A 12,137-nucleotide genomic window follows, 5' to 3' on the forward strand; every position below is an offset into this window, starting at 1 on the left:
AATTAGGATTTTATTAGCAATAGTGCATACTATGATTATGAGATTTGGCGGATGGATGTCAAAAGCGACTTTTCTCAATGGATACATTGAAGAAAACATTTTCATGGAACAACCTAGGGGATTTGAATCCCAAGATGGTTCCAAGGTATGCAAGCTAAAGCGATCCATTTATGGGTTGAAACAAGCTTCGAGGAGTTGGAACATCCGTTTTGATGAAGCCATTAAATCCTTTGGTTTTATCAAAAATGAGGATGAGCCATGTGTATATAAGAAGGTTAGTGACAATGCTATCACTTTCCTTGTCTTATATGTGGATGACATACTGTTGATAGGTAATGACACAGGTATGTTGACAACTATAAAGGTATGGTTGTCAAATACATTCTCCATGAAAGACTTAGGGGAGGCAACCTATATTCTTGGGATTCGCATCTATAGAGATAGAGCGAAAAGAATAATTGGTTTATCCCAAAGTCTATACTTGGAAAAGGTGTTAAAGAGGTTTAACATGCTTGATTCCAAGAGAGGATTGTTACCAGTGAGACATGGTATCCATCTTTCTAAAGAGATGTCTCCAAAGACACCCGAAGAAAGAGATAAGATGGCCAGGATTCCATATGCTTCGGCTATTGGAAGTTTAATGTATGCAATGTTGTGTACTAGGCCAGATATCGCATATGTTGTTAGTTTGACTAGCAGGTATCAATTTCAGGTTTAGAACACTGGATAGCAGTCAAGAATATCCTTAAGTACTTGAGAAGAACTAAGGATTTATTCTTGATTTATGGAGGTGGAGACTTGCAATTAGATGGTTATACTGATTCTGACTTCCAATCAGATATCGATGATAGAAAGTCTACCTCTGGATATGTGTTCATTTGTAATGGAGGTGCAGTCAGTTGGAAGAGTTCCAAACAGAGCACGCATCGCAGATTCCACTCATCGAGGTCGAGTATATTGTCGCATCGATGTCGCAAAGGAAGTCGCTTTGGATAAAGAAGTTCGTGATGTAACTTACAGAGTTCCTTTCATTGAGTCGCCAGCCCACTACACCGCGTGACAATAATGGAGCAACATACGAGCTAAGGAACCAAGGTCTCACCAGAAATCCAAACACATAGAAAGGTGCTGCCACATTATCAGAGAAATAGTTGGGCGAGGCGATGTAGCCATGCAGAAAATAGCATCAGCTGAAAATCTAGCTGATCCATTCACTAAGCCTATGTCACAGAGTCAGTTAGACCGACATCTTGAGAAGATAGGTCTAAGATATTATAATGAATGGCTCTAGTGCTAGTGGGAGATTGTTAGTAGTATGCCCTAGAGCATATCATTTAGTATGTATCTTGTACATATTTTTATTAATAAAAGGCATTTCCACTTTTCCGTTTACATAATATATTTATGTGTAATAGAAAAGGTCCATTGATATTTTGTTAGAAATTTTATTCTTAAGTTGTTAAGAATATGAGTGACAATATTTCTAGCACAAAGTATCATAAATAGGTTCACAATCGAGGATACTTCATAATAAGGACATGACTTATCCAGAAAGATTGTATTCATGTTTGTTCCCAAGTTATTTATATGAGATATAAATAAGATGGAATGGTGAGTCTCATGCCATATAACAAACATGATAGGCACTTATAAATGATAAGTAGGCCGAACCAGTGACACTTATGATAAGCACATGGAGTTTACTCTTGTCAATGTTTTGTCATAAATCATATCAGTGCATATAATCTTTAGACTGAGATAGCACAAATTATCTTGTATATAGGTAGTTTGAGTTTGATACTGCTTTCATACTTGTACTATGTATGGGTATATGGGCATGTGTTGGCTCCTACTAGTTATATATGGAGGTAGGTGTTGATCAAGATGGAATCCTCTAAGTAAATAGAGATAAAATCCTATGTTCATTTAATTGTTCTTGATGTGTCAAGTTCTGGCCAGACAGATAGATTTATTCAGAAAAGAGTTTCTGATGAGAAAATCTTTTTAATCAAGAACTGGGATTAAAAGAGAACATAATATTCATAGCAAAAGGAGTTTGACATAAACCATGACTCCAGCTTGAGTTGGGATTTTGTAACAGAGTAATTCTAGTGCATGGTAACATATGATTTTAGGTTCATTTAAGGTAAACCTTATTACTAATTGGGTGGCCATGGCATGCTATGCTAGGTGTTAACCATGGTCTATGAGGTTCATAAAATGATTTAGAGAAATCATTTATGGTAAGAAAGAGTTCTGATGATATTAAGAGTTGATATCATGTCTCATTGCCAATTAGTGATGAGCCTAGTAAGTCACACACATACACAAGTTATCACCTATTTAAATATGATTTAATTAATTAATTAAAGAGTTTAATTGATTAATTAAATAGGTTTGGTTTGCAATTAAATTGCAAAGTCCCTAGCATGACTTGAAACCAAATCTAGATTATTGGAGGTGTAGTATAAATTAAATTTATATTTAAAGTGTTTAAATATGAATTTAATTGATGAGAAATTAATTAATAGAGATTAATTAATTAATTTATATTTGATATAAATTAATTAGAAGAAGAAAATAATTATTTTGGGTTAAGAACTCAAAATTAAGACACAGGGGCATTTTGGTCATTTCACAGTGTGACACGTGGCACCATGAGATGGTGATACATGGGATTACACATAAGCTTGCCAAATGTTTTTTAATCATGTAAGATGATTAAAATCAAGATTAAATATAGGTTTGACACTTGGCACAATGTGATTGGGTCACTTAAACCTAGAGCTAATCAAAAGGTGACATGTGGCAAGTGTTTAATGTGTTAACCTAGCTATTTAAGTGTTGTTATGAAAAGAAAAAGCAACCAGCAGCCTCTCCTCTCATTTGTCACGCCACTTTGAGGCTCTCCAGCTATTCTTCTTCATCTCTCATCAATTCAAAGAGATTAGCCATCAATCTCTTGAATTAAGAACACTAGAAATTGTTTCTAGTGTCCTGTTTACATCTCTAATCTCTTAAAAGGCAGAACTTGAATTTCTAATTAATAGAAAAAGCTTTAGAGGCTGTTTGAGGGCTGCCATAGGTGTTCTTGGTGTGGACAAGCTAGAGGGACAACATTTGGTGTCCTGAAGACGAATCTCAAAGGCGCAGACACGCTGCAGTGCATCAAGAGGTTAGTGTAATCATTCTTGATTTAATCTAGGGTTCTAAAATTAATCTGATTAATTTTAAAATCTTAAATGGCAAATACAGATCCAAAAACATATTAAAAGAGTTTTAATATGTTGTTTATCATTGAAATCAAATAGATAAAAATAAATCTTGCATGGTGCATGTGACCCTAGGTGAAAATTTTTGAATTCAATGGTATAATCTTGTGTTTTTCACGCTTCCATTCCTTCATCATTTACATGTAGAATTAAGCAAACTCTCATAGTCTTCCATTGCTGTCGAATTTGAGCCCATCAAATACTCATCTAATTCTCCCAATTTCTCAACAATTCGACTCACCATAACCTTAATTCAAAGTTTAACTAAGCAAGGAAGGGAAATTGGACACTAACCTTTTTTTTGAGCTTTATAAAACCTCACCATATCTCCTTCTTTTTGCTGCCTATCTCCTTCCCAAGAGGTGTGGACGAAGTTTAATGAAGAGAATTTATGGTTTTATGTTGAAAATGGGAGAGAATTAAGCTTTGCATGGAAAATTTTCCATGGAGAATTGGGAGTGATCAATCAGCCATTATTGGAAGCTTGAAGGAAATGAGTTGGTTAGTGGAGAAATCTGCCTTAACATGTATATTTATACCCCCACTAATAATGGTAATATTATTATAATAATCAAGTTTTAGTATTTCTAATTATACCCCCTTTATTTCCCTTAATTACAGTACATATATAATTTCATTTTTCATGTGATTTTTAAAATTTAACACCACTTATTTTTAATGGACATTTAGGTCAAAAGTCAACTCTAGGTGTCAAATGACCAAAATGCCCCTCTTCGGGTTGCATTTCAAATTTTTCAATAACAAAGATTAAATCCCTGATCCAGCATTCTCTTAAATTTTCGTTTTTATTTGTACCAATTAACTAAATTTTCTTTGATATTTTTAATGTCATTTATACCTCAGTAGACCTTTAATTAGGTCTCGAAAATTATTTTCTAGGATTCCCGCAGTCCTGGGGTAGGCAATTGTTTTCTCCGTAACTTTCTGATGTGGTCACCCATCGCTACGATTTGGGCTCGTTTAACCTAGTTACATTTCATCTCTTTTATTTTTCCTTAATTTTTCTTCTATTTTCTTATTATTTGTTCCATCATTTTATGCTTGCTTACTATCATTTAAATGTAGTTTCAGACATCCTGACTTGTCTAGACAGCCATAAGTCACCAAAGTAGTAGAATATATGGACTACGTAAAGTGAGGGCGTTACAATTCTTCCCCTCTAAATAAAAATTTTGTCCTTGAAATTTATCTGATGTAAATGGTAGAGGGATCTGTTACTTCCTTGCTTCTCCACTTCCTTGTGTTGTTTCATCAATATTTAGGTTCGGCTCCTCTCTAGCCTCTACGGCATACACCCCTGGTGTCACCCTGACTTTAGGCCTTTCGACCGTCTCAGAAATAGCCTTATGTGAAATCTCAGCTGTCTCTGCTTTACAAGATCTTCTACCCCCTTGCATTGTGGGGGCAAGTCTATCAGCTTGTACTGGAGCTGTAAATCACTCCTCTGGGGGCAATATATTATGAAGTGATCCGTAGCCCCACACATGAAACACTCTCCCTTTAACAGTCGATATTCCCCTCTATGTCTCCTACCAAAGTGCCTACATTTTGGCACTGGGGCTGATCCCCTTGTTACTGTGCCCGGGGAGCTAGCTACAGATATCCTAAACTGGCCTCTCTGGCCCTGTGTCTGGTCTGGTGAACCTTTAAGCTTCTTATTATCAGTTGGTATACTTGACTGCCCCACTCCAACTTCCCTCTTATGCTGCCTATCTTTCCTGCTCTGTTCACTTACTCTGACCCTCTCAACCTTCAGTGCAACTTCAACCAATTTTGCGAAGTATGTAATCCCCAAAGCTATTATCATAATCTTGATATTATCATTCAACCCTTCTTCAAATCTCCTACACCTATCAGCCTCATTAGGAACTATTTCTCGCCCATATCAGCTCAGTCTGACAAACTCTCTTTCATACTCTACCACTGTCAACTGTCTCTATCGTAGACTGATGAATTCTCTTCTTCTCTCTTCCAGATATACACTACCCACATACTTCTTTCTTAACTCTATGAGAAAGAAGTCCCAGGTTATCTGTTCTGGCTGCACCTCACTGGATACTGTGTCTCACCACTTGTATGCATCACCTTGAAGCAGGGATACAACACCTTCCAGGTTCTGCTTTGGGATGCAGAGAAGTTGTTTTAGGACCCTTCCTATTTTGTCCAACCAGTTCTCAGTTGCCACCGAGTCATCTTCTCTCTTACCCAGGAAATCCACAGCTCCAAACTTTTTGAGCTTCTCCAAATGAGATTTCTGCTGTGGAGGTGGTGGTGGTGGCATAACTCTTGCCATTTATCTAAAGAATTCGGTCATTTTCTGATACATGGCCTGTGGAGGCTGTGTAGGTACCTCTAGTGCTGGTGGAGCAGGTTCTCCCCTGTCTCCAGCCTTAGTCATAGGTGGAGCATGACTCTCCACTTCTTCATCTACTGGTCGTTATGAGATTGAGTCCATATTCTAATCAAAATAACCAAAATAATAGATCTGCATTAGAGTCACCTCAACACTTACAAATGCAATGCATGGTATGTAATCTATCTAGACCCAGAAATGACTAAACCGTGCTCTGATACCACTAATTGTAACACCCCTCACCTGTCTATAGTATAGCCTAGCAAGGCGTACCACACGGAGTGTCGGAGCACCTTATCTGATTTTATCATATTTTCTAAATACTCATTTTGGATTTAAATAGTCTTTGTGTAAAATTCACATCATTTAAGCCAATGTCCCTTGAGTAAAAAGGGATGTACTATTGCACCTCCACCAAGCAATAATAGCACTTGTAAGTATCTTTTGGGCCTCTTCCATCACCCTTCTGCTTTAGAAACTCTAACAATAACAACTGAATATCGACGTTTAGTAGCATAATGTGTAACCAAATATCCACCCTTGGTGAATTCATATCCATCACCATCATCTTCAAATAATATTTCTTTAGCTTGCTTTGTACATAAGAAATGATTTAGACATCCCTTTGCCAGCTGACCAACACAGAATCATGCAATTGCAGAGAGAGTGATAGAGACTGAAGCAGAGTAGGAAAATTATGTTGCCTTTCCTTCTGCTATACAAATAACTAGAGCAAGAGGTCCGGGACCCTAGCATGAGCAAAACTATAATTAGGCAAATCAAAGTGCAAAAGACTGCTAAGGTTGAATAGACATACTAGCAGGAATCTTGTATATCCTAATCAGTCTAAACCCTCCCTATTTCTATTATACATTATAATGCCAATTACTATTATTATTTTTGGGAAAATTACAAAAAATCTCTCTTGACATTTATCAATATTCACACCTCTGTCCTTGCATTTTCAAAATTGAATTAAATAGACCTTAACTTTTTAATTTCATAACACCTTTGTCTTTTACTTAAAATATTATAAACTCGAGTCCCTAAAATTTTGAATTACATTTTAGTCCTTGAGTTTTCGAGAAAAATAAACTTTTCATTCCTTAAAATATAATAGTGAAGGACTAAGAAGTTATTTTACTTAAAATGTAAGTTATCTACTAATCATCATGATAACAAATTTTTTTTTTTTCATTAGATTTGCAACACCCCTCACTCGTCTACAGTGTAGCCAAGCAAGGCATGACACAGTGTGTCGGAGCACCTTATCTTATCTTATTGCAATGACTAGTTCTTCATTTATTGATTAAAAAGGCTTTTATGTGAAATTCATACCATTTATGTCCTTTATTTAAAATTTTGATTAAGTTGAATTTTTGCAAATTTTATAGAAAATCCAGCAGAGTTTCGACTATAAATTAGAAAAACACTTCTTCTGAACCTGTTAAAAACACTTCAAATATAATCATATCATCAATTCCAGTCAACCACCAACACAATTTCACAATTTCTGAATAATCTTAATATTTCAAAACACAATTTATTTCATATCATACTCAAGCTCAATTCATAAAGAAATACTCAGATTTTATTGATTAATAAAGTTTACAGATAGTTACAGTGACATATATTTACATGAGTTTATAATGTATAAAACAAAAACTAACATCTATTACAAAATGTAAAATACAAAATACAAAAGAAAGCCTAATAGTCCTACCAAGATGCACAGTAGTGGAGGTGACACTGGACTCTATACAGATCATGACGCTCACCCAGTTTAAGGTCTGCTGACCTCTCTATCGGTGTCTTCAGTACCTATGCATGGCAAACAGCGATGCGCTAAGCAATACAGCTTAGTGGTGCCAATATAAAATAAAATAAACTGAAATAATTAAATATGCAGGTCTCTTGTTGATAATTTATGCAAATAGAAATTTTGGTAAATAATAATAATATTATTAACTTGGTACTTTTTATGTTCATTATTTGATAACAATTTATTAAAACTTAATTTAGTTGCCCAAGTAACCTATGCAAATTGACCGGACTGGATAAACAGGTAAACTGGCACTGGGTATCAAGTACCTTAGGCCATCACACTATCGGTCACAAAGTCTCTCTAGGTATCCAACAGAACAGCTAATAAGCCGTAATGAGCATCAGGCATAAGGTCAAGTAAAATCAAGAGTATCAGAATGGCCAAAAGCCATAGTATTGCAGAATGGCCACAAGAGCCATAAATCACAGAATGGCATGATGTCATATGCAGTACTGCTATCAGAATCCTATTGGCATACCAACATATCCAAACCAATCATACTAGGCATATTAGGGCATGTTACAAAGTTAATTGTGTAATTCTTTGTATTTGATATTTAGTAGTTACTATTCACTTTACTAGTCAACTAAAATGTTGACTTTTTCATAAACAATAGGTATGTTAGTTCTAATAACACCAACATACCACATTTTGAACATTATATGTGTTGGTATTGGTTGCCAAATTCAATTCTAAGCCCAATGGACATTATCTCAAATTCTCAGTTTTGGGTCACCTAAGTTCACTGTTTCATTAGATCTTTCTACAGTGAAAATTTAGCTATACTCTCTTCATCAAAGTTATTCCTTATTGTGTCTGCTTTAATTCTCTTTTTGAATCACTCCATTTGGAGTTTTGTAGCTCAAGTTATGCCATTTTTCCCATGGCTAGCCGAATTGGTCATTACCCAGAATTTCTGGGCAGAATTTGATTTTGGCAGTTTTGGTGTCCTGATTTTGGCTAGTAATTCAAGTGGGTTATAGCCAGAATTTGGGTTTATTTTCCCCATGAAAGTTGTTCTAAATTGTCTAAGCTTTCCATTGATATAAAAATCAGGTCAATTGGACATTTCTACACTGAGTTATGACCATTTGAACAAATACTATTCATTTGATCATTTTTCCAGGGCCAGCATGTTGGTTACCCGGATTAAGGCAATTTTTAGGTCAACTTAAGTTAGTTTTCTGGGCAGGGTTTCTTCACAAAAAATGTGGTATTATGTGTCAAATTTCACCTCCTATTGGTCTTGCACCAATTGGAGCTACACGAGTCCAGTTAGGGCTGCCCAAACCTACTGGACTCAAGTCCAGAAATTATGGCACAATTGGGACAGCACCTAATTCACATCCAATGCCACAAATCATTCTAAATTATGGTCAATTCACCTCAAATGGTCACTAATTGACCATTAGAACACCAATCAACCCTCATGGCATAAAATCCCCAATTTAGTCACAAACCCTAATTGATCCAATTCTTAATCTCATATAAACTCATAAAATTTCAATTCTAATTCATATATACACATCCATTAACATTAATATACAAACTTAATTTCAATTAAACCATCAAAACCCTAACCTTCTCTTGGTTGCCGAAAATTGATCCTTCAACTGTTCATCACCTTCTTTTAATTTCATAAGAATTTAACTTAATTCACTTCACTAGCAAGGGTTAAAGAAAGGAAAGAACTTGAATATGGCACTAACCTCTCTTGAGTCCCAACTTGAGCTTGCCAATCTTCAAGTTTTCGTTAAATTTTTGCTTCCTTAAGCTTGCCCAAGGTGTAAGGATAATTTTTATTGAAAGGAATAAGGGGTTTTAAGGTGTAACCAAATGAAAGATGAAGCTTTAATGGGATAACAATGGTGGAACTCTCTCTCTCTATGGTTCGGCCAAGAAGGTGAAGAGGGTGGCTAATGGCTTTTTTTTCAATTTTGACTTGTTTTCTTCTTTTTAATAAAGTTTAAATATGCTTGTTAAGCTTTGATTAGCTAACACATTTTTATTGCATCATGCTTGCATGTGCATGATGTCATAATTAGGTTTTTAATTTCATTTTTTTCTGTTCTTTTCTTTTCTACTCATTTTTAATTAAATTTTTAACAATATTTTTTTATATTTTATGTCATATAATTCACTTACTTAAATGGACAAGTTGGTCAAAAATCGTCTCCAAAGGTGAAATGACCAAAATGCCCTTCGTTTAGCTTAACGAGCTAAAATTGTCTGTACCGATTGATTTAATTTTTCTTGTGGTTTCTTAGCAATCTATTGTCATTGAAACCTCCATAATCCTTCCCTGGAGTCCTAAAAATTATTTCATAGGGTTCCCCACAGGTTTAGGATTGCTAGTTGTCCTCACAGTAGCTTCCCGTTAGGGTCACCCATTGCCGGAGCTATGGCTCATTTAACCTTAGTGTATTTCATTTCTAAAATTTTTCCTTAATTTTTCTTACTATTATTTGGGTTATTTATGACTCCTCACCCTAGTCTAAATATAGTTCCAGGCATTCTGGCTGTCTAGACCTGCATTAGTCACCGGAAGAGTCGAATGTACGGACTAGCTAAAGTGAGGGTGTTACAGCTCTTCCCCTCTAATTAAAATTTTATCCTCGAAATATATCTGATGCAAACAATTGAGGGAATTGTTGCCTCATCGTCTCTTCACTTTCCCAAGTTGCCTCCTCAGTGTTGTGGTATCTCCAAAGCACTTTCACCAATGGGATCGCTTGTTCTGTAGTTCTTTCACTTCCCGAGCTAGAATCCTTATCGGTTCCTCTTCATATGTCAAATCCGATTGTATTTCTATTTCTTCCATGGAAATGACATGTGAAGGATCTGATTTGCAACTTCTCAGCATGGATACATGAAACACATTATGAATCTTGTTCAACTCTGGTGGTAAAGCTAGCCGATAGGCCAGTGGACCCATATGTTCAATAATTTCATATGGGCCAATTAATCTAGGGCTTAACTTACCCTTTCTCCGAACTTCAATACTTTCTTCCACGGTGATACTTTGAGGAACACCTTATCGCCAACTTTATATTCAATGTCCTTTCTCTTTAAGTCGGCATAAGGCTTCTGTCGATCTGAGGCAATTTTCAAGTTGGCCTTTATCAGTTTCACCTTCTCCTCTGTCTGTTTTACCAAGTTTGGTCCCACGAGCTTATCTTCACCCAACTCAGTCTAACACATTGGTGTTCTGCACTTCCTCCCATACAGTGCTTCATAGGGAGCCATTTGTATGCTAGCTTGATAGCTATTGTTGTATGTGAATTCTGCCAGTAGGAGGTATCTATCCCAACTTCCCTCAAACTCAATAACACAACTCCTTGGCATATCCTCAAGGACCTATCACATATTGCATGCTATTATTATCATTTCAATTCAATATTTGTACTAATTTAATAGGCTTCAATGTTTACCTGGATTACTCATTCTGACTGTCCATCCATTTGAGGATGAAAAGCCATGCTAAAATGGAGTTGTGTGCCCAAGGCTTCTTGCAACTTCTTCCAAAATCTGGATGTGAACCTTGGGTCTTTATCAGATATGATAGAAAGTGGGATTCCATGCAGTCTAACTATTTCACTGATATACAATTCTGCTAGCTTCTCCAGTGAGTAGTTAGTTCTGACTGGCAAAAAATGTGCTGACTTGATCAACCTATCCACTATCACCCATATTGCATCATGTTTCTTCTAGGTGAGAGGTAGACCACTGACAAAATCCATAGTGACCCGGTCCCATTTCTATTCAAGTATGTTTATAGGCTGTAACAAAGTCGATGGAACTTGATGTTCTGCCTTGACTTGCTGACATGTCAAGCATCTAGTTATATAGCCAGCTATTTCCTTCTTCATATTAGGCCACCAGTAGTGAGGCTTCAGATCATGGTACATTTTTGTGCTTCCTAGGTGCATAGCATAAACACTGCTGTGTGCTTCTTTTAGAATACTTGTCTTCAATCCCCCATCATCTGGTACACATACTCTTTCCTTATAGTACAAGCACCCATTCTCTTGTATTTCATTTTCATTCTCCTTTCCTTCTGTGATCTTACCCATAACAGCTATTAGTTTCTCATCTATCTTCTGCCCATCTTGTATTTGTTGTAACAAATTTGGCTTCACTTACAACTCAGCCAAAATAGCTCTATCATAAGCTAAGCATAAACAGTCATTCAAAGACCTCAAAATTGCAATGGACTTTCTGCTCAAAGCATTAGCAACTACGTTTGCCTTCTCAGGGTGGTAGTCAATTATACAGTCATAATCCTTCAGGAACTTAATCCATCTTCTTTGTCTAAGGTTGAGCTCCTTCTGGGTTGGCAAATATTTCAGACTTTTGTGATCTGTGTATATGTAGCACTTTTCACCATACAAGTAGTGCCTCCATATCTTCAGTGCAAAAATGATTCCTGCTAGTTCAAGATCATGGGTAGGGTAGTTCTTTTCATGTGGCCTTAGTTGTCTGGAAGCATAGGTGACCACTTTACCCTCTTACATTAAAACACATCCTAACCCATTATGTGAGGCATCACTGTAGACCACGTAGTCCTTTCCTAACACTGGCTGTGTTAACACTGGTGCCTCTGTCAACATAGCCTTCAGCCTCTCAAAACTGGCTTGACATTTGTCATTCCAATAAAATTTCACAT

The 12,137-nt window shown here is 36.3% G+C and overlaps 1 pseudogene; it reads right to left on the reverse strand.

Annotated features, from left to right (window-relative positions):
* LOC131169172 (uncharacterized) overlaps positions 1-5,691 on the reverse strand; it is a 128,588-nt pseudogene extending 122,897 nt beyond the window's left edge.
* Between the last annotated feature and the right edge of the window lie 6,446 nt (positions 5,692-12,137).

The sequence above is a fragment of the Hevea brasiliensis genome, chromosome 15 (assembly GCF_030052815.1).
Source record: "Hevea brasiliensis isolate MT/VB/25A 57/8 chromosome 15, ASM3005281v1, whole genome shotgun sequence".
In the NCBI taxonomy this organism is placed as follows: domain Eukaryota; kingdom Viridiplantae; phylum Streptophyta; class Magnoliopsida; order Malpighiales; family Euphorbiaceae; genus Hevea; species Hevea brasiliensis.